Below are 27,906 nucleotides of genomic sequence, written 5' to 3'. Positions count from 1 at the left end.
TTGCAAGGCAGCCGGCAGTCTCCCTTGCCCTCAGCTCAGTGCCTTTGCAGGCCCTCTCTGAACAGCTTGAGTCGGTTTCTCTCAGGCTGCTGCCACCCTCTGCACCTGGCTTCTCCCCAGCGTGGACACAGCCCCTTCCATTAATTTCTCAAAGTGCAGCACAGACGGAGCTGTCACAGCTAACACACCTCTACTGAAGGCCCGGCCAGCAGGGAGATTATGATGCAGAGAAGACTTAAAGGGGATTTCCAGCCATGCTTTCCCCAGCAGGGTCCCCACTGGCTCCATCTGCCCTTAGCTCTCCCCTTGCTGCTGTGCTTTAGGGGCCTGTCTCCTACCTCCTGGACTGGGGCTGCCAATGACCTCACCCTCCTGTCCCAGAGGCCCGCCCCCGCATGCTCTGAGAGAGAACAGTGGTTCCTCCTTATCCCCAGAGTTCCACTGGTCTCCCTGTCATGACAACCTTCTGAATTACAAATCTGCCTGCAGCAAAGGCAGCCTTTGACACACTTTATTGCACACGGAGCCCTAGATTCTGGGTGTTCTGTTATTCCATCCTCCAAGAAGGTTTTGGCTTTACCTTGTACAGTGATTATTTGAGTGTTCTATTTTTTTTTTTTCCCCAAAACAGAGTAGCAATCTGTCTTCAAAGATGAATCTAAATGGCAAGCTAGAGAGACAGGGACATTGCTGCCACTTTACATGGAGTCCACCACCTTTGGTAAGCCTTCCAAAGCTAGGTGCTGAGCCTGACTCAGAGCAGTGTGTTACCCCATGTCTTCATGTGCTGGCCATTTGTTTGGTTACAAATCTGAGCCCGGGATCCATGGTGGATATGTCACACCAGGGTCCCCATTCCCCAGTTATTCCCTCATTGGCAAGTTGGAGTCCCCTGACTGGCCAGGAATGCCACCATGTCGGGGAGATACTGATGCCTTCATAGTACTGCTCACTCTCCCTCAGACCAGACTAGTGGCCCATTTGAAGGGCGGGGTCTTCCTGACACAGGACACCGCTGAGCCGGAGGAGAGTGCCCAGCTTCATTCCCTATTCTTTTCAGCATGTTCTACTCCAAGGCCTGAGGACAGGCATCTGTGCTGCTCTTCTGGACCAGGGATGGAAGTGCCCAGACAGCATCACACTGGACCTCCCAGATCTCCTTTCCCAGCACCTGGGTTGTAGGAAGATCCAACATCCTTGCTGTCCCAGTGCCTCTCCCAACTGGAGGTGGAGCTCCTGCCCATAACAAGGCATCTGCTATAACAGGGCAAGGACTTTGGGGGTCCCACTGACACCTGGTTTGATTTCATTTGGACTTCATTGCATTTGCAGCCTCTTAAGAACTGAAAGAAATGTTTGCATCAGCCCTGATCCTTGCTTCCCCAGTGCAGGGGAGAGGGGTGTGGCTTGCAGCTTCTAGCACAATGCAGCAGTGCACATATAAGTGTGGCAGAGCTGCCCTGAACAATATTTGGACAACAGATAAAGGAAAAGATGATTGAGGAACTTTTGAGCTGAGCACACCATTGTTATCATTTTTCTGCATTCTCTTACCATCTTTTTTCTTTATATCGTTTCACATCACAACCCAAGCATTTTCTGTGTTAACATAGAGTGTTCTTAACCACCTTTATAATGGCTTAAAATTGACCACTATTTGACTAATCACTACAATTGGACATTATTATCGGTTAAATTGTGTTACCCTCAAATTCATATGTTGGAGTCCTAACCCCTGGACTGTGATATTATTTGGAGATAGGGTCTTTACAGAGGTAATACAGTTGAAATGAGGTCATTAGGATGGGCCCTAAATCCAAAGACTGATATCCTTATAAAAAGGGGAAATTTGGACCCGGGGAGAGAAATGCACAGAGGGAAGATGATGTGAAGACATGGGGAGAAGACAGCCGTCCACAAGCCAAGGAGAGAGACCTGGAACAGATTCTCCCTCACAGCCTCAGAAGGAACCAACACCGCTGATATGGCAATCTCAGACTTCTGGCCTCTAGAACTGGGATGCAATAGATTTCTGTTGTTTTGAGCCACCCAGTCTTTGGTACTCTGTTACAGCAGCCCTAGCAAACTAATGCAGACATGTTCCTGTGCTTTTTGCTGTCATAGATAATGCCATGAGAGCATCTTCCCTCGGGTGTAAGCAAGAGTGTGTACTTTGCTCCCCTATCAGGATTCAGCTCACATGCCCCGTCCTCCTCAGCCCTTCTTAACCCGTGTTTGAGTGGGATCCCCTCTCTGTGCCCCGGGTACCCATGCACACCTACACCAGAGCACTTGTCCCAGGTGGCCGTGGTCACACTAGCCCACTTCCTCACTGGGCTGTCGGCATGGAACGGCAGAGCCTCGGGTTTAATTCTCTTTGCGCCCCTTGCTCCTAACCCAGCTCATGGTGGATGCTCAGTGAGTGTCTGTGAGCGCAGGTGTGGGTGGTTGTGGTGAGGGTGCATCTGGGCAGTGACCGCACTTGGGGGTTGGTGGGGACAGGTTGGGTTCTAGTGGGTCTTTCCTATTGGCAGGTGAGCCCTCATATGTGTGACCAGATGGGAAGCTGGAGTTTCTGGCATCCTCTCTGGCTGATGTGGAGGGGCCGAGGATGACTGAGTGTGATGGGACACCTGGCAGAGAACACAGCCTGGAGCCCGCCGGTGATGGCAAAGAGGAGAGGGAAGAAGATCCCATCACAGACACAAAGTGTGGCCTGAGCATGACAGCCATCTGGGGACAGGTCTTGCTTTTTTGACATGGAATAAGTTAACAGCCTGTTTGTATCAGTAAAGTGGAATTCATGAGCATTGTAAAATGCTAAAAATATGCTCCTTAAAATTTTGTAATGTAAATATTTGAAATCCAAGTGTCAGTTTTTCCCAATAAAAGTAAAGGATGCTCACTGTGCTGCCAAGTTTTATCTCAAGAAAAGGGGGTTCATTGAGCAGCAGGGCGTGTGAGCCCCTTCCAAGTAGACTCGAGCACAAGGAAGGTCCTCAGATCTAGCTGGAACTCTGAAAACCCAGGTCAAGGTCCAGGCCAGGGGATTGAGGAAGATGGTTGAGAACTCTGCGTGTGTGTGTGAGTGTGTGTGTGTGTGTGTGTGTGTGTGTGTGTGTAAGGGCTCTGCTGGGTGGGACCCAGTTCTCGAGGTGGGGAGGGCTCACTCGGGGACAACTGCAGCAACAATAATTGAGGCCCTGTCTGCTCGAGGGTGGAGGCACCTCTGGCCTGCTCTGTGGCTCAGCTGGGCTGTGAAGCCTGGGCCAACCAGACTTCTGTTCTTGCACAACCACACGGAGCCAGACGGAGCCATGGGATAAGATGAGCAAATGCAGGGAGAGAGTGGATGATTTCTTGTCCAATAAATCTGTATATTGTCGACACAATGGCATCCATTAAACTAGCTCCTCTGTGACCTGAGGACTCCAGAGGGCCCACTAGTGATGCCCCTGCTACAGGGATTTGGGCAGTGACCCCATATTGTCAACATGCAATGTTATAGGCTGCCTATGTGTGTGGGGGCGAGGTTGTGTGTGTGAGCATATGCCTGAGTGCGTGGATGTGTGCATGTGAGTGTGAACATGTGTATGTTCATGCAAGCATGACTGTGTACATGTGTTTGAGCATGTGCATGAGCGTGTATTTGGGTCTGTGTATGAGTATGTGTGTTTGCCTGAGTGTGAACATGTGTGTGCACGTGATTGTGTACGTGTGGGAGGGGGTGGGGTTGCCGGCTGTAACTCCCACTTCATCCCACCACCCTGCCCTAGGAAGGAAAACATTCCTGATTTTACTCTCTCACATTCCTCAAAAGTTTAGACGAGGGCTCGGAATCACCAGGCCTTGGCTTTGAAACAAGTGAGCACTGACCTTTTTGGGCAAGGATGTGGAAAAGGGGGTGACTGGCATTCATGCTATTAGTGCAACACTGAGACTGGCAGAACAATGAGGTGGATGTCATACATTTCCTCCGGTGGCCTGGAGATGTTGGGAGGACAGGATGCTCTCAAGGAGGCTGAGTTTGCACGGTGAAATGAAACTAAATAACAATTTCCCTCTAATATTTTATATTTATGACTGCTGATTGCATCATTGCAAAGCTCCATGAAGGAATCTGTGTCAGTTATTTAAGGTTAAGCCTTGGTGGGTACCATGAGCTGGAGTTGACACACCAGCCGACATGCTGAAGAGCAGGACTCCCAAATTGTTCTGTACCAGTTACATGGCGTGCACTTGGGAAGCCCCACAAGATGCAATGATGCAGAATATTTGAGAAGGTGGGACCACGGAGGGAGGGCGGGAATCTGTCTTGAGTAAGAGAAGTAGCCAATATTCATCCGCTGGTCTCCTTAGGGGCCCGTGCTAAGGGCTGTAGGTGTATGATCTCCTCCAGTCCTCATGGCGACCCTGTGTTTAATGAGCTGCTTGGACAGGCTTTGGGACTGCCACCTCGGGGACATCAGGAAAGCTGGGCACTGCTTCAACCCTGAGGCAGACCTCAAGCAGGTCCCTGATATTTGGAGGCCCCTCTTCCTCATCATGACCTGGGTGGGACTCAGCTAGATGAGCCCCTCCCGCGGGAGGGTGACGCATGCTGACAGCAGTAGTCTTTTCAGACTTTGCAATCCGATGGCCTCAGGGCACTCTCCGGTGAGCCTGTAGCTTCCTAAATATTCAAGCATCTGATGTTTGCTTTATCTTGAAAGCCTGTGCGAGTTTGTACACTTCAGAGAGCAGACTTTCCCCGAGCTTCTTAGCACAATCTGCGCTCAGACCCCAGGTAAAGCTCAGACTTGCTGTGCACACACTGTGCTGAGGGCTGCAAGCTCGGAGGAAAGTGAGCTTGTGAAAAGCTAGGTGGATGTACAGCGGGTCTGGCTGCGCATCTGGTTCCAATCCCACATTTTCCTCAAGGCCGTGTTGGCCGGCATTTATTTTCCATCCAAGGATCGTTGGAGAATTCAGCCCGTCTTCTCATTTGCCGAAAGCATATGTTCAAGACAGAAATCTTGAGTGTACTGCTTTGTTGAAATCATTTTTTGGACCCTTTATTTTTTTCCCCATTTACCCATCCAGAAAATATGTGACATATTTTCAATCTTGAGTTCTCTCTCTGGCAATCCTTGCCATCCATCATGGGGGAATTTAATCTCCCAGTAAGCCTATCTGAAAACACACCTCTAAGTATTTATTTGGACTCAAGAATTAAAATATGTGAATTTCAATCCTGATACACAGGGACTGAGATTTGCTGCTAAACATACCCGACAGCGTTTTGGGTTGAAAAGAAAAACATAGTCATTTTCTTTGTCCTGTAAGCAGGTGACGGGAAAAAAGTTAGACCTCAAGTTTGATTAAAGAATCTTGTTCCAAAACATTTCTTTTGGGCATGACTGAGGGCTTGGCATCAATTTGGAGTTATTTCCATCCAGGAATGTGTTGTTTTGGCTGCATCCTATCTCGGAATGCTGGTGAGAAAAGGGCTATTTGAAGAAGAGGGTTCATTGGATCTGTGCTGTCATTTTAGGGATAAGGAAGTAGAGGTGCAGGAAGGGGATTGATTCTCCCACACAATTAGTTCACGACAGAGGTGAGACCAGACTCCAGAAATCCCAGCTCCAAGATGGGTTGGGGTTTTCTCTGTAGCCCGCTAGCTCCCCTGATTGATTTCCTGACACAGACCGAATACTCTGCTTCTTAGTAACGGTACTTGTCTCATGTTGTGTCTTCATAAAAACTCCAAATTATAATGCACGCTTTGAGACCATGCAAAAGTTTTGAATTTGCAATTCTAGACTTCCTTCCGACTCAAGGAAAATCGTGATTTCTTTATAAGATGTTAGGCTATAAAATACATCTAATTCGATTGTAGGCATAGCTTTCTCTGATCAACTCAGAGAAAATAGTTATGATTACCATGCAAAGGCAGTTTAGTACTGCTGTAGTTTTTGCTGAGGGAACTTAAAAGGGGGAATCTTGGTTTCTCTCCATCTTGGTCAATCGATGGGGTTGATTCTGTGATCTCTAATTTACATTCAGTCATGTTAATTGTAGGAAAATGCAAGCAGGCTTGCAGATCTTTATTTTTATTTTATGCTTTTGCTTTTCTCTATAATGCAGCCACTTAAAGAACAGAACAAACAAGTGGAAGATAGGGAGATTTAGCTAAACAGTTGGCTCATAATAACAGAACGCTTTCATGTTCTCTCCAGAGTTCTCTATTCATGTATCATGATGCCAAGTTTTGGCAAACAAGCCAAGTTTGAACTAAGTTAAAGCCAAGAATGTTGCCTTTGCCCATTCAATTTATTCTTGGCAAACTTCAGAGAGTATTTATAATAAAGTCCCATTTCGAACATTCTATTGCTCCAATGGGGTTCTAATAACATTGGGTATTTATTTAATGTCTAACTCTAGGAGTTCAAAGCACTTTACAGACATTCCTTGACTGATCTTTATATCCTTGCAAGATTTTACAGATTGGAAAAGTCAGTTGAGGCACAGAAACTTGCTTGAGATCACCCAGGAAGACCAGGGAATACTCCAAATTAATCACACACCTTCTGTCATTTAGAAGTTTCTGTACCTCCAATGGGGATGCATTCCCAACCTCTTATCTAAATGTTGTTGAATGAAGAGTATTTGTTTATTTCTCCATGGAGATCTTTAATTAGGAAAGTAGAAACCCCACAAACACTTCTGTTTGCATGTCGTAGCGTTAATTGGGCAAAGTATCTTTTAAATTCTTTGATTCTTTGGCAATGAAATTAGCATTCTGGTAACAAGAATAGACAGTTTGGGAAGTGTCCCATTTGGATTAAAGCTACGATAGTAATTTTTCTGTGGCTTCCCGAGTAGAGTCACACTTGCCTTGGGTGTGTATGTGTGTGTGTGTGTGTGTGTGTGTGTGTATGGGGGGGGGATCACAGGGCTATGGGATGGATGGTGGAGAAGCCATCAAAGGGAGGTGTTCAAATATCTCTGTAGCAGCTTTGACTAGCTGAAAGGCATCAACCTGAATATTATTACCATCCGGCCATCTGCTTTTCTTGCGCACTGGCTATAAGATGGTTATTTCACATTTTTTTGGCACTTTCCAAGTTTGCCAAGTTACAGTTCTGTTAAACTTTATATTGTGCCCAAGACGGAGAACACGCCACATCAAGCTTGTTGAAGACGATTATGAGGGGGAGGCAGAGCGTGGAGTGTGAGTGCTAGCTGACAGGGCGTGTGCAGGCCAAGAGGTTTTCCTGCTTTTTGCGTGCATCAGAGTAGCGATTATTTTGTCAACTTCTTCTCTGAAGCACAGTGTGGAAAGGTCATTTCACAGACTTTCCCTGAGTGTCACAGATGTGGCATCTGCTCCAACAGCCCTGACACGGAGCTGGAGGGAGCTCTTAAAGAAAAGGCTCTTGTTTCTATAGCCTGTTTGTCTTACAGCCAACATGTGGCCCAAGGGTCCTCTCTAAGATTGTTTGCAGGAGCCAGAATTTAAGCTGGTCCTACTGTTTCCATGTTCTTCCTTCTCTGTCACCTGAGGAATTTAATGCTGGAATGTCCAGCAGCTGGGGCCAGTTATATGCATTGGGCTGAAGGGCATGAAGGATGCATCAAGATACAGACTCTGGAGCTAGACTTTGAGGAGAGTTTGATTGCTGGCACCACTCAGCAGCTGTATTACTGGGAACAATTCACTTAGCTCCTGTGTGGCTCAGTTTCCTTATCTGTAAAGTGGGTATAGTCATAATAGTCTCTGTCTCATGAAGATTAAATGGGTTGATATATGTTAGCTGCTGAAGACTGTTCTTGGCACATAGTCAGCACCTTATTAGTTTACTGACTAGTATCATTATTCCTGTAAACATCATGAGGTAAGAGGAATTGTCCAGCTTCTCTTTGTCTCCTTGAAATTGTTGGTAAAGATGAACAGTAAGACCAAAATAGGTGGGGGCAAAGGTCGCCAGCACTGAGAGCAGAGGTGGGAGGCTCCGTGGCCGAGACTGTTGAGGACTATCTGCTGGATGTGGTGCAGGTGAGATAAGGTCGCAGAGGTCACCTCACCTTTCCTTATATAGCAGTGGGGATGTGGGTTTCGGGAGGGGGTGTTTCAGAGAACTTCACCATCCCCCGGTCTGGGGAGGCTCAAGGTGATGCTTCTGGCTTCCATTTGCCCCTGACTGCCTGCAGTGACCCTCAGGGAGGCCAAACAGAACACCTGTGGAAGTGGAGCTCTTATCTAAGTGGCTCCTCTTGACCCCAGGAGGGTCATCTGATTTCACTGAGAACATTCCTGACCCAAAGTTTCGTTGGAGGTGGCAGGAACTACTCATCCAATTTGGTAGGTGTGGTGCCAGATACCGGGCCAGCCAAAGCCGTCCTGGCTGCTGGAGTGGTGGCCTGGCTGGACAGACAGCCAGATGTGGGCAACTGGGTATCCATGTGAGGGTTTTGCCAATGAGAGGAGAACTCAGGCAGAGACCAAGGGACTGACCAAGGCCACACTCACTGTTAGGCCCCTGCGACACAGCACTGTCAGTGTAAGTCTGCGTTTGTCTGCCCTCCAGCTGAAAGTCTGGGGGAGTAGGGGGTGAAAATGGTAACCATGTCTGGAGAGATGAGGAGCCCAGAGAGTGACTCCCACTGTTTTCCATCAGATAGCATCCTGTGACAACCCAGACCAACACACTTACCCATGAGAAGATTCTGCAACAAAAGAGAAGACAAACTCATGTTGCAATCAACAGGGAGAAAATATATTTAAAAAAAAAGTTACTACAGGAAATAGGAGGGAAATTTAGACATCATCTTTCTCCTTTTATAGACTCTGCACAATAAGATGTGAACTATGATATAGGACAGAGATGAAAAGGGAAATGACCAACTTAAGAAAAAATGGTTATAGAGAAATAAAACAGAATTTAAAATGGGATTAGGAAAGGTAAAAGTCAACCAGAATTCAGAAAATTGAATCAAGAAATCTTTAGAAGCTCTTTAGGATAAAGTAAAGAAAATGGTGGAAGGGATGAAAAATATTAGAAAAAACGTAATAGCTCTGGATGAGAGATGGTGGTGTTTCAATGTTATGGTGACTTGTGTTCCTAAAGAAAAATATTTAGCACATGGAAAATATTTAGCACTGTAATAACCTGCTCTTCAAGCAGGTTATTACAGAACTCATCTGCCCTGGATCTTCAAGTCAAACTAAACAATAGCAACAATGAAACACTCTGTGTTGAAATTAGTGACAAGAGATTTGCCAGAAATAAATACTGGTGGGAGATCTTTTCTCAGTTTTTAAGAGATCACTTAAGGAAAAAAAAAAATGAGGGGCTGGCCCAGTGGCCAGCAGTTAAGTCCACACGTTCAGCTTTGGCAGCCCAGGGTCCGCCAGTTTGGATCCTGGGCGTGGACCTATTCACTGCTCACCAAGCCATGCTGAGGTAGCGTCCCACATAGAGCAACTAGAAGGACCTACAACTAGGATATACAGCTATGTACCGGGGCTTTGAGGAGAAAAAGAAAAAGAGGAAGATTGGCAACAGATCTTAGCTCAGGGCCAATCTTCCTCAAAAAAAAAAAAAGCAACTTTAAGTTAAAAAAGGAAAAACAAATGAGAGCAAGGATTTGAATAACTTTGAGTTGAGAGCCGAGAGTCAATGGTATGCCCTCCAAAGGAAGAATCCAGCACCTTCCAACTGCCCCATGGGACATGGACAGTATTGACTATATAGTTAAGCATTTTTTAAAAACAATAAATTTCCAAGAGCAGAAATAGCACTATCCACATTCTTTCACAACAATGCCGTTAAACTCAAGCGAAATAATGAAGATATAAACAGGAAACTGCAGCCACTGGAAAATTAAAACAAAGTGAGACAAAACGAAACATTCCTACATGACTATTGGGTCAAAGAGGAAATCAAAACCACAGTTATAAACTGTTAAAATATATCATGTTGTGCAAAAATTCAGCCTCAGTGATGAGTGATGCCTATTACAGCCTATTACAACAGTGAAAAAATGGAACATCCAATATATTCAGCAAGGAGGAACCAGTTAAAAACATTACGGCACGCCCTTACAATGGAATACCACATGGCCATTAAAACATCTTTATTGACACAGAAAGATGCCCATGACCTGTTTTAAGTAAGAAAGCTAAGTGTACAGAATCATCCCACTTTTAAAAATTGTAGCTATGTGTTATCTGCAGATGGGAGAGTGATACACGTATTTTTTTCTTTCTGCTAATACTATTTCTGCTTTGTCTTTATGAGCATGTATTAATTAGGTATCAAAATAGACAAACACATATAGACCAAAGAGGAGGCTGGAGTGAGGATGTGAGGTATAATAGCTGCGGAAAATCCGATGACTTTTTGTGGGTCCATGAGAGTACGGAACTCACTGTGTGGGGCTTTGCCTGTATATAATCTTCAGAGAATTTATACTTGATATGCACCATTTTAGATACGTTTTCATTAGCAACTTTATAAATTTTCACTGAACTGGACCCATTGATGATTTCTACTATTTGCATGATAACCGTAACCCACTAACTGACTCGTAATGGTTTAGGGATCCTGAAACGAGTTGGTGATGTTTAATTTTGTTTCCAGAAATGCAGTGGCGTGTGTAAACAAGATGAGCTCCTCTGAGCCATGTTCTGAATGATGGCTGCAGGGCACACTCACCCATGACATCCAAAAACACACGTTGGTCCAGAATCTAGTTGCCAGAGATTCTGACTGGTAGATTAGGTGATTCAGATACATGGAGTTGGAAACTGTCCTCCAACCTTGTTATAATAATCCTTGTATCTCCCTGGAATGTATCCAAGATTACTGCTGTCAACACATCAATGAATTCACCCATCACACAGCACCCACTCTCAGACACTTTTCCTGTGCCCCAGCACCCTGAGCCATGAAAGCATGAGTGACTGGACCTGGGCTGGCCCCCCACGCCCCAGCTGGCCCAATCAGAGGCTCTCCCCATAATTTGGATCTGGGACCCAATGAATCTAATTAGTCTCTATTGGTGTTTGGGGGAGAAGTAACTAAATGTGGAGCTGGGAAAGCTATGAGCTCATTGAAACAGAGAACACTGGACTGTGAGGGAGATAATCCTACAGGGATGCAGAGGTTCAGTGGTCAGAGATGATGAGGGTTGAGGGAGAGAGAGATTGAGAGAGAGAGAGAGCTAGCACAGGGGAAGTTAGCCAGGCCCACGCAGAGGCCCCTCTGAACTTGCCCCCGAGTTCCATGAGGCAAATTTTGCCCTCCCTGCAAATTCCCCACTTAGGCTGGATGGGATTCTGTTACAAGCAACCAAGCCATTAACAGCCAGGCCAAATATTTTGTGCTTGAAATTTAACAAACTCAATTTCCACACTAGGAAACACTAAGCAATGTAAAGCAGCCTTAAAATGGGACACATTAACCGTATTCAAGTTTTCTTCTTAAAAATGTAACAGCACGCAAACCTTATGGAAAAATTGGAAAAAACATTTTTATAAAGCAAAAAGCCCAACAATAGTAGGATAAATCTAGGAGTTTATACAATTCAAAAACAATTTACAGGACTTGATCCCAATTAAGAGTTAACAAAATATTTGTAGGAAAGTAGTGTCCTGAACTAGAAACGTTAAACAACAAAATCATCTAGTTAGGAACTGTAATACATACAAATTGCGAAATGATTGGTCAGTCCTGAAAAGGAGTAATAAAGTGCCTGGGTCAGGAGTAAAGGAGGTTCCTCCAGGATGCTGTTGCCAGGACCTCCATCTAGTGTTGTCAGATTTAGCAAATAAACATACAGAACACTCAGTTAAATCTGAATTTCAGATACACGTTGACTAAAATTTTTTAGTGTAAGTATATCCTAAATATTGCATGAGGTGTACTAAAAAAGTTTGTTGATGATCTGAAATTCAAATTTAACTTGGTGTCCTATATTTTCTCTGGCAACCCCACTCCCATCCCAAGAATGGATTAATTCATTTTCAAAAGTAATATTCATTGAATTGCCTTTGGCTCTCTCCTTCTCACTTAAGAAATTCTTGACATGTATAACTTTGTTTCATGTAATCCCTTCCCATCAAAAAGGTATCCTCAGCAATGTGCTTTATATCAAGAGAATTGCAATGCTATTCATGTAGTGTAATTTGGCCTCGCCAATGATGCTGGTATGTTGGATGCAGAACACCAGCGATCTAGTTTCCAAATGTTCGATGTTGCCTGTAAATTTCCTCGGGAGGCAGGGTACACAAGCATCTTGGGAGGGTGGGTAAGCCAAGTGGAAACCTTGCTAAATACTCTCCCATCTCAAACCAAGTATGTAAGAACCTCAAATCTAACCCGCCCCAGGAAGTTTATTTATTGAATTCATATATTAATAACATGATCTAAGCCATTTTCAATTTGTTGGCGTTTGGTCCCACATAGTGGGGACCTGACACCTTAATCCCTTGGCTCCTTCCTGAGCTGTTGCAGGGACACAAGAGAAGACCTAGCGCGTATTTTCCTATGGGAACTTTGGCCCTCAGAGCCATCTGGGAAATCACAGTGTTGTTAACATTTCTAAATGGTTCTAGGATTAGTCTATGCAAAGACCTTGTTTCATCTTTCTGCTCCTTATTTTCTTGACTATGTCCAAGCTGACTGAAGGCACTGAGACCCCAGCCAGGACTCCAGGGCTGAGGGACAGTGCTGGTGCCATCAACTGCACCCCCGCTGTGTGGCCGAAAGGCAGCAATAAACGCCCCCTGAAAGCAGTGGATTCCAGTGGAGGAGGCGCTTGGTTTAGGGGTTCGGGGTACATTGCGTCCCTTCTGTACTTACACTTCTATCTAACTGTGTGCCCCATGGAGGGACACTTAACTTCCCGCTCTCACACTTGCTTAAGCCTTGGCTGCAACAAATGTGCCCAGAAGCCACACCCTACCCCACAGCCATCGTCTGAGGCAGCTCCTCAGTCCTTCCCATCTGAGGTCACCCTTTCGTCAAAGCACAACGATGTGGTACTTAGTCATAAAAATAAAATGCAAGTTTCCTCTTACTGGGACTCAGGCCACCATGCCTCGGGCTGGTGGAAGGGGTCCAGGAGGGAAAGAGGATGGAAGAAAAGCCGGCCGATCAGCACTGTCCATTTACAGGAGGCCAAGCTGGAGGCCGCCTCCCCTGGCACCCAGTCTGTCCTGCTCTTGCATTGTAGCTGCTGGGCCGGAGGCCAGACAGCATAGGCCACACAGCTGACCAGCGCCATCAGGACCAGAAACCCATCTCCTGGTTCCTGGTTCCAGAGTCTCCTCCAGAGCCTGGAAAACCGAGGCTCGGAGGGAGAAAGCAGTAGACTCCACACCAGCAGCCCCTCTTTTCTTTCTCTTTCTTTTTAAGTCAGCTGAAGGATCAAATTTCCAACAACCCCACGTGGGGCGAGCAAGCTGGTGCTAAGAAAGGTTGTAACTTCCATGAGATGACACTTCTTAGTGGGACCTGGGCTGGGGGCTTCCAGCTCTGCTCCCAGAACTCTGCATTTGAGTTACACGAACTTTTGGGATTTTCAGGCTGGGAATTTGGAAGTATCTGGCTCATCTTGGGATACCAATTAGTTGGAAATTTAATTGTGTTTTTCCCATGCAGTGCGTAGCTAAGAAAATAGAGGCCTCTGAGCTGCAGCTCCCATGTTCTCTGATCTCCCTGAGCAGTTCTAGGGACGGAGGAAGCTCACCATGGGACATGTGCTCCTACAGCTTTCCTGATCCTCGAGCCAGTATTTTTGCCTGATTTTGCAGGTGAGGTGCGCCAAGCGGATTAACAAGGTTGCCAGTGTTGGTGAGAAGATTCGAATCCAGATCCCTGGGGCTCTCCACTCTGAGCCAGCTGTACTTCTCCATGGAATTTCTGACACCATTAAGACCCCAGAAACCTGCAGAAGGTGCAGTTTCTGCAGTAGGAAAGTTCTGAGAACAAACATCTAGAAACCATCAGTGAGAGAAACAACCGGGAGAAAGAGCACTTCTGTGCTGTTACACTTCTAAAGCCCTTCAACCCTGTTCCTTTGGGTTATATTATTATCTGGTTTTGGTTTACTGGAATTGCCTAAGAATAAAGAGGGCATGGATCCTTTTTGGAAGGGAATTTTATTCTTGTCTCCACGGACTCGAGAAATGAAAGTGAATACAGAGACACCTTGATCTGCCAATTTCTGGGAAGCCAGCGCCTATAAAACTAAGTTGGCTTTGCTGTCAAAAGAAAACAAAGCGACTTCATACATCCTGGAGCGTGGGGCTGGTGCGTGTCACAGAAGGAACCGTGCTGCCCCCTGTAAGTCACGCAGTGCGCCAGTGCGTGAGTGCATCCTCCTCAGTGTGGATTCAAACTCTCGCATCAACCTGGGAGGCGGTGGGTTTGTCAGCCCCCTGGGTCTTGCAGGTGATCAAACTTAGGCTTGAGCGGTGAGGGGCCCTGCCTAAGGTCATGCTTGCAGTGAGTGGCAGTGCTGGGATTGCACTATGAGAATCTATCTCCAAAAGTCCGTTTGTCTACAATGAGAGACAGGAGGTAGGCTAATGTGCGGTGCGTCCTGTGTTTGGTCTCCGGTTTCTAAATCTCTCCCTAATGAAGAATCCTGCCCACTTCGAGCTCTCAATAGCCTGCCTTTCTCCAACCTTCTCTCCCATGGGACTAGAATTAGGATTACCCCCTGCCGTCATTTCCCATGCTGCAGACCCGTTGCCAAGCTTGCCATGGTGGTGAACTTTGGGTTTGGGGAGTCAATGAGAGCAAGTGTTTGAATCCCAGTTCTTGCCTTCATAGGATGCTGTCTAAACCCTCTTAGCTCCTGTCTCTCCCTCCCCTGAAGCATGGACATCATAGCGTCTGCCCCTCGGGATTTCTGTAAGGATTAAATGAGGAAATTCTGTAGACTTTTGGCATGGTGCCTGGCACATAGAAGGAACTGAATATTTAATAGATAATAATAATAATGATAATATATTAATAACGTTCATGTCTTTCAGCCATTATTTTGCCTCAATCAGACATTTGCATTTTGAGCCTTTCTCCTTCATGGGGATTACAAGGCCTTCCTGCAGGCACGTTCAAGCACTTGTGAACAGAGGGACCCCAGTGCCACTCTGTGAATAAGGCTGGTCCAGTGGTGACAGGCAAATGGCTACACGGCCCAGCCACTGACCAGGTATGGCCCTGATTTAATAGACACTGCATGGTAGGCTGTTCTGGTACATCCCAGCTGGATAAGAAGCCTGGGCCTAGCCCAAGAGTTGACCTGGTGGACAGCCCCGGTGCCTCCTTGCGAGCAGCCCACCTCCCCCTGCCTCTGATAAGATGGAGGTACCAGAAGCCTGCCTGTGTTGGCTGCAGGAAGCCTAGGTCCAGAAGCTTCTGGGGGTAGAAGAAGGCCATTCTCTCCTTCCTGAATCTAAGTCAGTTACAATCCCAATCTCAAATGCTCAAGGCAGAAGAGAAGGGCCATTCATTCCACTGTCACTTGATCTCTGCTGAGAGGATGCACCTGGCCAGCCTGGCAGCCTCCTCTGCCCTCTGCATGAGAGAACCTCTGCCAGCCCCGGCCTCTCCCCAGGGACTCCACCTAGAGATCCAGGGTGCGGGAGGAGGCAGCCTCCTATGTGCCGCACCTCTTCTCTGCCTTGCTTGGGCTCTGAGCTTGTCCCAGACCACGCCTCTGGGCCTAGAATTCCCTGTGGGTAGATGATCTCGGCATCTTCCTCCTCCTTCCTGCTTTGTGCAAGTCCCAGGACAGAAGACATTTGCTGCAGCTTTCTGACCATGGTCCCCCACAGTCTTCCTCAGTCCACCGTCCACTCAGCTGCCCCAGCCAGGGGTCTCAGCCCGTGACTCCCTCTGCCCCTCCCACCCTGCCTCCACTCCCAAACAGATCTTGTGTCCTTCCTCCCTCCCTCCTTTCTCCACATGCCTGGGGTCCCTGCAAGAGGCTGCTCTCCCTGTTCCCACCCTGACTCACTACATCCTGTCTCCATACAACAACCAGGGTCATGCTTTACAAAAAATCCTATCATCTCCCTCCTTAAAGCCTTCTCAAACCTCAACACTGCATTTAAAATAAAATCCCAGCTCCTCAGCATGGCCAATCACCGCCCCATCTGGCGCTGCCCCCTATCTGAGCACCCCATGGGTCCCTCTCCCCATCCTGTCTGTGTTTCTTTCAATCGTTAATCATGTCAAGCTCCTTCCTGCCCCTGGACCTTTGCACATGTGGCAGGTGCTCTGCCTGTATCACTCCTCTCCCCTCTAGTAGCAGGGCTCACACCTTCTCATCCTTCACTCTTCAGTGTGAATGTCACACAGCCCTGCAGCTGTGGCTGATCAGACTATCTAAACCAGGCTTCTCTGCCCCTTGAGTCTTCTGCCACTGGACTCTCATCTTTCTACATAGTACTTAGCAGATTCGGTCACAGCCTGTCCAGTGAGAGCGGAAGGGCCACGGAGGCAGAGTCAGACCCTTCCTGCTTGCCACTGTGTTCCCCAGGCCTGCACAGAGCCTGGCAAAGAGCAGGGCCTGGTAGTTATCTGTTGAGTGATGCTGCAGCGGAAGCTCACCTCTGTCGACGGGTGGGTGAGGGCAGGTCCCTGTACACACTCTGCTTTGCTTCCGTTGCCCCTTCCTCACCACAGATGCAGCTTTCACGGCCCCACCCTCCAAATCCAGCACTGTGTCCTCTCTCAGTGTTAGTTCCCCTTTTACAACTATTTCCAAAACCGCATGCAAAGTGTTCATCAGGGAGAGGCCGAAATACACCTGGCCCTGTGGAGGCAGCGTCCCCGTTTCTGTGCATGTGCGTGTGTGAGTGTGCGTGTGTGCCTGTGTGTGTGTGCGCACATGTGCTCCACTCTTAACCACTGGCTCAGAGGGAGACCTCACCTGTTTATCTGATCTGTGGCAATTCAGAGCTTCTTGCATTTGACCCTCAGAGCAGGCCCTGGGCTGGAACACGGGCGCTCTAGGAGGAGGCTGATTTGTGTGAAGTGGGTGGAGAGTAACCGAGAGAAGTGAGCCTGGGGCTTGATGGATGGCCTTCCTGGGCCTGAGCCCCACAGCAGCACCTGCTCCAAGCCCGCCTTCCTTAACCCGCTGTGGGAGCTTCTTCCCTTCCTCTGAGCACCAAAGTGACGTCGTTTCCAGACAGAAAGTGGAGACGAGGAAGGCTCTGTGGTCACTTGGGCTCCTCTGGGTGTGCGGGGCTTGTCAGCACTTGGGCAGGGGCCCAGGCAACTGGGGCATCCTCCCCAGGAGCTGACGGTCAGGGGTGGTAGCCGGAGCTGGAAATCAGGCTGGGTCCGAACCAGGGCAGGCCCTACCAGGATATTTGTGAATGAGAGGGGAAAGACAGGTTTCAGATGTGAGGCGTCTGGGCTGAAGGCAGAGAGCACAGAAGACTCAGGTAGAAGATTCTGGAACAGAGTGCATGGAGTCAGGGGTCTGGGGGTCTCGGTATACCTGGTGTGGGCAGCAGATCTCCTGCAGGGTCTGCTCTGTAGGCTCCAGCCTGCGCCCAGGCAGAGACGACACCCTGCTGGTGAGGATGCCTTCCGGCTGGGTCACCTGCACACCTGGGAAGTTTGGTGAAAGAAAAAGATGCAGCTTGCCGCGGAATATGACCCCGTCTCTTTGGGGCTTTATGTTGGCAAAGCATAAGTGTGCATGTTGCATGTAGAGCAAATGTGCAAAGGGATCTGGAGGTTTTTTGTTTCTTTCTCATTGCCGATCTCGTGGCATCAGGACTATGGGTTTATCCGAGACTCCGGGGCCCTCCCTCTACCCCTGGCTCCTGCCCACAGGCCTGTATTAGACCGGAACATCTGCCCATTGTGGCTGCCTCCCACCCCCTCCCGATCTGGCCTATCCTCCAGAACGTGAGCTCCAGGGCCCGAGAGTGTGCACCCTCGCTGGAGGGCTGAGATCTGCCCTTCCATGAGCGCCAGGGAAGCCATCTATTGAGATGAAGCCACGGTGCTTCCTTTTGCAAAATGATCAATAAGCCCCAAGTTTGTCTGTCCTGAGAATTTTGCTTTTCCCTCTTCCAGGGTTTTAAGAGGAGGCAGAGATGTAATTCAGTTCATCACGGAGATTGTTTATTGCAGAAAACTCTTTTACTCTCTTCCATTTCCCTCATCTGTAAAAATAATCACAAGGTCCCCACCTATCTCCACAGAGTTCCTGAATGCTGTGGGAATAGGATGATGTTTGGGGAATTACTCTGGTTTCCAGGGCGATGTCTGGGCTGGGAGGGGCCGTGAAATATGGCGAGGGGTGGGGTGTTCTAGGAAGGACTTGGAGCCCTGAACTCACTGTGGAGGAAGCTGCTGCACTTGATAAAGAATTTTATTGCGTTTCTCCTGATGCCACAAGGTTCGCCTCTCCCTGGCCTGCACAGGCATCGGGCACAGCACGCTCCCCCCTCTTCCCTGCATTGCTGGGCTCCAGGGGACTCAGGAGACCCCAGGGTGACTGCCAGGCCTGGAGGTGGTCCCTGCGTTGTCCACAGAACCTTGGATGCTGAGGACGCTCCTCTAGGGGGAGCTCCCAGCTGGGGGTCTGTGAGGTCTATGGAATCTGTGGGGTGTGGGGGGTGAAGGCACGTCATGTTCCCAAGTGGAGAGGGCCTTAGAATGCTGATTTGGGGTCAAGCATTTTGAACTGGTTTGAATCAAAATGAATGAATATCCAAAAATATGTCAGGCATTCTTGTTATAGAAATGCACACGGGAAAGCCAAGTAGCTCGGGGACCACCCAGGAGACAAGCTTGACTGACAATAGACACTCCATTCACTTCTCCAATTCTGGGAATTGGGGAGTTGTTTAGAATATTCTACTTAAGGAAACGTATTCATCACAGGCAGAAAGCCATCCTGCGGCCCCTTTGTAACTCACCCGTGTTAGGGCAAAACACAACTAGCTGTGTGCTTGCCCACCTCTAAGGGTCCTCTGCAGACTCCCAGATGAAATCTTCTTGGGGTCCACTCACAGCTCCCTGAGAGCTGTCGGGGGTCCGCCATTTACCTTGCTCTTGTGTACTTAGTTCAGAATCTGAGATCTTGATGTAGCATCTTGCTACTTTGTTCAAAACTTCCAAATTAACCTTTTTACACCTGAACTATAAGCAATTCCTAAGAGTTAAAAGAAGATGTGGGAGGGTCTTGGAGTCGAGGAACTTGAGAGCAAGTGTTGCTTCTGCCATTGAAGAGCCTGAGCAGGGCCTGTCCGTGCATGGTTTCCTCACGGGTCTGATATCAGGCTGGAGTAGATAATTTCTGAGGTGGCTTTCAGCTGCAAAATGATCTTAGCATCTGTGATCCATGCTCACAAGTGGAGCTGGTGAGAAATGGAAGAGCTGCTTACTAGAGTGGAGCGTGTGGTATCATTGGAAGCAAAATACCCTCCATCTCTCAGAAATATGGTGCAAAATAAAGCAAGGGGGTTAGGTGAGGGCAGAGCTTGCAGAGATCTGATCACGCATTCATTTCCTGAAGCTGAAGCCAACTTATAATTCGAAAGGTGATTGCAAAGTAGTTAATTATGTCTTTTTTTTTAAGCTAACATTTATCAAAGACTGTTCCATGTGAATTTATATATAATATATAATATATTAAATTATATATATATACACACACATACATATTAGGAAATGAGACTTAGATCAAGTAGCAAGTTCAAGGTGATGGAGCTCACAAATGCTGGGGATGGATATTGTGGTTGAGCATGTGGTCAGTCTGAGCCCCAAGCCCTTGCTTGTGACAATCTGCCATATTTTGTGTCACCAGGTCAAGAGAGCCCAACAATCCATGCCCTTGATGGGTGTTCACTTGGCACTGGGGCTCATCATGTCCTCGAGAGTCCCAGATCGTACCTCTCACTTTCCCCTGTGCATCTGTGTCCTGGGCTCCTGTGCTGCCAGCCCATGTCTGCTGTGCGCTTTCTGTCACCAGATGGAAGGAAAGTCGAGTTTTTTGGGCAAGTGAACCGGGTCCCTCTATAAAGTGAGTTTTGTACAATGCTTAGGCCATCCCCTTATGGGTAAATATCATAGTCTAACTCTTAGGGGACCATTTGTTTTCCTTTTTTATTCCCAAGTTTCAGGGGAATAAAATGTCCTGCCTCCTTTATTGGCTGTGTGGTTGGAAAAAATGGTCCTTCCATTTCCCTTCAAATTTTGAATCTACTCATCTATGAACTGCTATAAGATATATTCTATAGAATTTTTGCCAGAGTTGTAGAATAAGATAAATACCACATCAAGATGGAGGGAAGCTCAATTTTATATTTTGAGCTCTAGATTGCGTAAAGTAAACTTAACAGATTTCATCAACATTCCTTTCTTCAGCATCTCTCGAAGGAAAAGGAGCCCCAGCACCGAAGCCATGCACTATTGGACTCAATTAGCTGGGGAAAGACTTCTCCGATGTTAAGGGCTGTGTGTTGGAATGCTTTGCTCCTACATCTCTGCATTCCACACAGGCAGAGGGAACCCTGGAGAACCTGTCAGTCATGATAGTGATTGAAAAGGAGGACTGTTTTCTCTTATCTCCGATTGAAGCCAAGACTCGGGAATCCAGCCGTGCCAACTGCATTCACAGCCCTGCCAACTGCCTTCACACTCCGCCTTCTGTGGGGCTGGGCCCCTCCGCACTCACTCACCACGTACCTCCCAAGTCTGTGCATCCATTTGTGCATTGAGTTCTGGAATGTCAGCAGGAAGAAACCTCAAAAACATCTAGTTCAATAGCCTCCATTTTTAGACAAGGAAAATGTGGCCCAGGAGAGACAGGAAGGGCATGGGCAGGCAGCGAACCCCTACGCCCGGTCAAGTTTTCATCTGTGACATACCCCTCATTCTCATAACCTGTGGAATTATTACTTTCATTTTATAGATAAACAAACCAAAAAGTCAGGGAGTTGGAGTGACTTGCCCAAAGTGGAAAGGTAGCTATATAAAGGCCTGGGACTCAAATAGAGTCCCTCATTCATTCATTCATTCGTCAACACATCTTCATTGAGTGCCTACTCAAGGACAGGTGACAGATTGCAATGAAACCTGGGAAATCCCTTCTCCTTGAGGACACAGACAGCTCTCCTTCTCTGCACCCCCTCAATATCGAGGTTTCCTGGAGTTGTGCACACGTCTGTATTTTCCTTCCTGCTCTGCTCACTGTCCTTTGGGGGGAAAGTTCATCTCCTCCAATGAATCAGCTCTCAGCACAGCACAGGATAGTTTCCAAATCCTGATCTTCCTGTATATTTATCCGCTGCTGGACGTAACGGCTGGGGTGTCCAGTAGGTGGCCCCCCCTAAGCGTGTTGAAACTGAAGTTGTTGGCTCCCCTCACATTAGGAGAAGCATCTCGCCTAGGGCCATTCATCGAGCAGGCATTCTGCTTCCTCCCCTCCTCCCCAACTCTGTCCCTGTGCTTACCAGGGACAGTGGTGTTGCTGCTCACCTGCCTCCCTCACCTGGGGTCAGGATCCACCCTCCGTCTCCCTCCATCTCTACAGTTAATCCCATTGAGTCTAGTTTAGAAATGTCCCCTGTCCCCACTCCCCGGGCCGCTGCCCAGTCCTTGCCTAGGGGCTACCGCAGCTTCCTGGGTGGGGAGTGGCCCATCAGCCCTCTGTGGGAGGATGACCCATCTGGCCTAGACACCTGATGGATGAGGCCTGAGCCAGGTGAGATCTCAAGGCAAAGAGAGGCCTTCTTTCTCTCTTCTCTCGTCCTGGCCTTGTAAAAAAGAGAGCTTTTCTCTTTTGTTGTATTTGCTCATGGGGGAGGTCTGAGGAGCTGAATTTGCCCCGCTCCCTCCCTGAAGCCTGTCCTTTTCAGCCCTGAGGCCCCTGCTTTAATCGAGGGGGCAATGGATACAGCTCCTGAGATTTCTGCAGCTGCCTCCCTGAGTTGGCCATGGGCTGAGGTGACAGCTTGGCTGAGAGGGGAGGCTTCACCGAAAGGTGAGCAGTGACGGCTGTGACTGAGGCGTTGCTGGAGGGCCTCTGCCCCTCACAATTGGGGATGGTCCTCTCCAGGTGCCTGTAATTCCACCACTGGGCATGCTTCAAGCATGAGAGCTGCGTGTAACACTATGGCTGGAGAGGGGATAGGCAGCACAGGAGACTTCAGATAAAATCTCCTGAAGGTGTCAAATTGCCGGGCAGGAAAGCGGTTAGGGAGAGAAACTTGCTGGACAGGAAGGCAGGGCTGTGGGAGAGGTGAATGCTGGTGACTCACATGGACCAGGCCATCCCACAGGGGCTCAGAGGGTGGCTGTGGGGTGGGTCTGCGGCACAGGGTGAACCACAATGGGTAGTTCCTTAGTGCCTGCAGGCTGGCAGGCTCTGACAACCTTTGGCTGCCCCCCATTATGTATGCCCTGGACACCGGACATTCCTATGGTCTGGAGCGGCCAGTGACTCAGGGCCGCCGGGGTTCACCCCACCATCAACCCCAGTGTCAACTTCCCTTTCCATTAGTGCCCCGCTCCAGGGTCCCTCTAGCGAGGGAGGTGGAGGAAGGAAGCAGATTTCAAAAAGGGCAGAGGAAAGAAAAGCTCGGTCCCCTTGATGTGAGATTCTTGACTGAGGCAAGGAGAGAGGAAGGGAAGCTGCCAAAAATGAAAATTGTCCCTGCGGAGTATTTCTTGGGGTGGCCCCTGAGAACTCAAGTTCCACTGCTTGGGAGCCCCGCAAAGTGCTCAGAGTCTAGAGGGCTCAGAAGACCCAGGACTGAAGGGGTCCGTGGACAGGACTGGGGAGGCAGGATTCGGTGGAGACGAGAGGGAAAGCTTGTTTTGTTCCGTCTGCTGTGACAAGCAGGGTTTCGCCTCTCCTTGCCTCTCTGCAGCATTTGACCCAAGTCTTCCTCTTTGAGTCTCTCTCCACCCTGATGTCCGTACACCGTCCTGCTGTCCCCTAGGCAGAGGAGAGAGCCACGCTTGAACCTGGACCTCACACACCATTGCAGCTGGGGCTTGGGCAGTCTAACTCTCTGCTTTGTTCATCTGTACAAATGGCACAGCCAGTGTGAGAATGCACAAGATGAAGATGCAAATGCACCTTGCAGAGCTCTGGCACGAGGAGGCACTCAATGCGTGGTGATCTCCACTCTTCTAGCCCTCTCCCGACTCCCCTCCCCTGTGCCTTGCGGCTCTGGTTTACGGCCCTGATGCCTTGTCTCATTCTCTAAACCAGGGATCCTCAAACTACGGCCCTCAGGCCAAATCTAGCCATGGCCTGTTTTCGTTAATAATGTTTTATTGGAACACAGCCACACCGATTTGCTTATACATTGTCTGTGGCTGCTTTCGTGCTACAACAACAGGGTTGAGTAGTTTTAACAGAGGCCTATGGCCCTCAGAGTCTAAGATACATGCTATATGACCCTTTATAGAAAAAGTTTGCTGATCCTTGCTCTAAACCCATAAAATTTGGGATAGCTCCAAATTTGTCTTCTTGGCTTTTATTCATTTTTTGCTGTATCCTCTCCCTTGGTAGTCTCTTTAACATCATGACATTGTTTTTTACCATGTTAATTGCTCCCAAATCTAAACTCCAGCCTTTCTCTCAAAGTCCAGATGTACCTTTACAAGGGCTCTAAGGACTCATTGACTAAACTCAACATGTCTAAACTCAAACTTTTTATCATTCCCCCTAACTCTGCTTCTCTTCTGGATTATTCTCTTTTGGGTAAGGGCAGCTTCAGTTCCCCAGAGCTTAAATCCTGTAGTCAGTCACCTTTGCTGAGTCTCTCATACTCTCCATGCTTTATCTCTCTAATCTGATAAAGTACTCGTCCCTGCCCATTCACTACTCACAGGGTTGGGAAATGGGGATAAAACGGGTTAATGCTTGTAAAACACTCAGCACTGGGCTGGCACAGAGAAAGGGCTCCATAATGCATGGAGTGGATGTATGAGTGGACGGATGGATGGATGGATGGATGGATGGATGGATGGATGGATGGTTGGATGGATGGATGGATGGGTAGATATATGGATGGATGGATGGATACACGGATGGATGGGTAGATATATGGATGGATCGATGGATACATGGATGGATGGGTGGGTGAGAGGATGGGTAGTTGGAAGAGGGGAGAGGTGAGTGGATGGGACATGCACCAACAGCATCATGAGGTTTGATATGGGTGGTGATGTCATGAGAACTCTGCTTTGGGAAGCTAATTATGGTGGCAGTGTATAAAATGGTGTAAAGGGAGACAAAGTGGAAGGAGGAGGACTTGGAAGAGTATTTCCACATCCCAAGTTAATAATATCCTATGTACTACCCAGGATGGCAAAAGTGTGAATGGAAACAAGAGAACGAGCCAAGAAGATATTTCTGGAGGAATGGACAGAGACCAATACTTTATCAGGCAGAGCAGAGAGACAGAGCAGGGAGAGTATGAGGGACTCAGCAAAGGTGACTACAGGGTTTGAGCTCTGGGGACTGGAGCCGCCATGAACCAAAATAGGATAATCCAGAAGAGAAGCAGATTTGGGTAAAACGATAAAGAGTTTGAGTTTCGACATGCTGAATTTAATAGACAAGTTCTTGTAAAGGTATCGTATGTTCTAAAAAGGGATTTGAGGCAGCTTACAAAAAATATGCTATGCAATTAGAAGTAGTTGGGAAACTGGGGCTCTTGGGAAACAAGATGAAGCTTGTAGGGTGCTAGAAGTGAGCCTAGGATTCTCTCCTAACTGTCCAACAGCTGGAACAAAGAGGAGAACCATCCGTCTCACAGCGATTGCAGAAGGGGGATAGAATGAGTTAATGTAGGCAGTGAGGAAGGCTCCATAAATGCTCACAATTCCTTACTATTATCCTGACTTTATTTATTTAATTATATTATACATGCATTTCCTGCCTGATAAAGGGTAGGGGCTGTGTCTCATTGCCATCTCTCTCTTTTTGTCTCTTTTAGCACCTAGCACACTTCCACACTTCATTGAATGGAGTAGTGTATCTGGTGGATGACTGAATAAGTGACCTGTACCCCTTAAATTGGCTCCTTTCTGCACATCTGCTTCCTCTGGCATATAAGCGAAGTTCCCGCTGTGTTGAGAACCCAGCAACAGTTCAGCTCCACAGCGGGTCCAACCTCATTCATCTTTCTGCCCCTGTGAATCTGTGCAAGGCTTGCAGCATGCTGCTTCGAGAACGTGTGACTGGAAACAGGAATGAATGGGCATTCTGGGGGCAGAGGGAAGATTTATAAAGTCTGTCAAAGATTTTATTTAGTGTGAAATAATTTCTCATTTTATTTACTTGACCGTTTTCCTTAGCAGTAAGCATCCAGACCATGCTTAATTTAATAATGTATTTGTTTATTATATACTGTGATTTCCAAACATAAAGTCTCCTAGAACTGGTATTGAAAGTTGGCAGAGGTAAACACTCTATATGTAATCCCTTCAAAATTGGCGATTTTGGATGTCAAATAATGGATGTTACATGAATTTTATTACTATTACTTTTGTTATCCATGTGGGCATTTTATAATTGAAAATTAGTACAGTTTTTGATTTAAAAAGATTTTTAGGTCCTTAAAAATGAAGATTTGAGTTTTGAATAGTGAGTACTTGTGATAATTCCTTATATTTTTTTCCAAAATTTTGGGAGGTAACTTTTGCTAGGGAGTCAGGGGAGATCTATTCAACCAGGTCTTCATCTCTGTACACAGTTGGAGAGATTCATTTGTCACCCCAGGAGCGAGGCCTGTGCACTATTACTTGCTTTTGCGATGTCCCATTTGGTCTTTGATCTTTTGGGCCATTGTTAATTTAATAGTTTACACAATTCAAGTGTCAGACAACTGCAAAGTGCTTGCTCAGGAAAGAAAATCAGAGCAGGTCCGCCTGTGCTGCTCAGCTGCCCCCGTTAACAAGCACCTCTAGGGACACTCCTGGAGGCATGGAGAGTCCAAGCAAATATTTGCAAGGCGAATTGCATATTCTAAGGCTTTGTACTCAAGTGAAATTCGCTTTCCAAGTGCCCGAGAGACAGGCATCCCGGCTACCGTCCTGGAAAGGGAGAGGTGGACCATCAGTCCCCTTTGACTGGCCTTGAGTTGCTCTTCACACCTAAACAAGCACACACAAGTGTCCTCACGCTGTAAGGAGCACGTGAATCTGCGTTCTTCATGGGATAATGTGGAGAAATCTCTAGGGTTATTTGTTGCAAATGTATTTCTTGTGTGTGTGTGTGTGTGTGTGTGTGTGTGTGTGTGTGCTTGTGTTGAATGCACTGCTTCCGCTTCAAGTTTGCTGTATGTTTAATCTTAAGAAGGGAGAAATGAGGGGTCCCTACAGTGTTGAGACCCAGGAGGATGCACACATCCGCAAAGGGTTGTTGTTATTGTTGTTGCTGCTGTTATTATTATCATTCAAAAATTTTCTTTTGTGAGGCCGGCCCCGTGGCGCAGCGGTTAAGGACGTGCGCTCCGCTACTGGCGGCCTGGGTTCGGATCCCGGGCGCACACCGATGCACTGCTTGTCAGGCCATGCTGTGGCATCGTCCCATATAAAGTGGAGGAAGATGGGCACAGATATTAGCCCAGGCCCAGTCTTCCTCAGCAAAAAGAGGAGGATTGGCATGGATGTTAGCTCAGAGCTGATCTTCCTCACGAAATAAATAAATAAATAAATAAATAAATAAATAAATAAATAAAAAACTATAAAAAATATAAAATTTCTTTTGTAAGTGGAAGAAGAGAGCTTCGGATGACAGAGGCTGTTAGGAGCAGATTATGGCAGGAGGACACGAGAGCAAGGACTGCTGGGAATGGAGGGGAAGGGGACTGAAATTAGCCCAACGGACGGCTTCACCTTCCTGCTGTCTCCTTTAGAAGAGATGGGGAGTGGACCAAAGGACAGAATTATGGAGTTGGAAGTGACTGTGGATGCCTTGTTTAACCCCCTCAATCTGGAGATGGGAGAGGCAGGTTCATACACAGCCCTGACTCAGGGGCAGAGCAGGAACCACAGCTCCTGTATCTCCTCCTGCAGACCTCGGTGAGTGAGTGTCTGCGAGGACAGGGCAAGTCTGAAGCTCCTAGGCGGCTACTTCACTCACCCCCTCCAGAGCCCTCTAGACTCCCGGTGCCCACGGAAGAGAAGGGAAGAAGAGGGGAGAGAACAGGGTCAGGATTTGCTGGGTGGTGTCATGACACCTTCCCAGTAGTAGCTTATTTCTCAAAGTCGTCCTTCACGGTGAGTGTGGTTTGTGTCTGAGGAAACCAAGGCAGGCATGTTAAGCAACTTGACCCAGACTAGATAGCTTGCAAATAATGAAGCCAGGATTTAAATCTAGGCTGAATCCGAAGCCAACTGCTTTCAGGACCTCCGATAATCAATGTGCCCTTACAAGAGATAAGTCTGCAGCCTCGTGGAGGACTAGTGGTGGCAGTGGTATTAGGACAGCTCAGGGAGAGATGCGATGGGGACTAATTTTGGAATGGGAATTAGAGGGAAGAGAACTAACATGTAGTGAGTACCTACTATGTACATAACTAAACTTAACATCTCATTTGATTTCCACAAAAGCCCTTCAAGGGCTGGAATTTTCCCATTTCGCAGGCATAGAAGTAGGTGTCTTGCCCAAGGTCACATGACCAGTAGGTAGTAGAGCTGGGAATTGTCTTTAGGAATGTCAGATTCCAAAGTCCCTGCTGTTCGCACAATATCATGGTATGGCTGTGACTTTCCCTAGTCAACAGACAAGGGGTCCTCCACTCCAGTAACGGGCTGCCCTGCCCTTCAATTTGAGGATGGTTCTTGCCCAGAAGTGGACTCATTGTGCCACTCCTCATCTCTCCTGTAATGGTGGGGTCCCCCTGGCTCATGATCT

The sequence above is a fragment of the Ceratotherium simum genome, chromosome 37, assembly GCF_057802395.1.
Source record: "Ceratotherium simum simum isolate JZ-2026a chromosome 37, ASM5780239v1, whole genome shotgun sequence".
Classification (NCBI taxonomy): Eukaryota; Metazoa; Chordata; class Mammalia; order Perissodactyla; family Rhinocerotidae; genus Ceratotherium; species Ceratotherium simum.
This window is presented reverse-complemented; position numbering follows the sequence as displayed.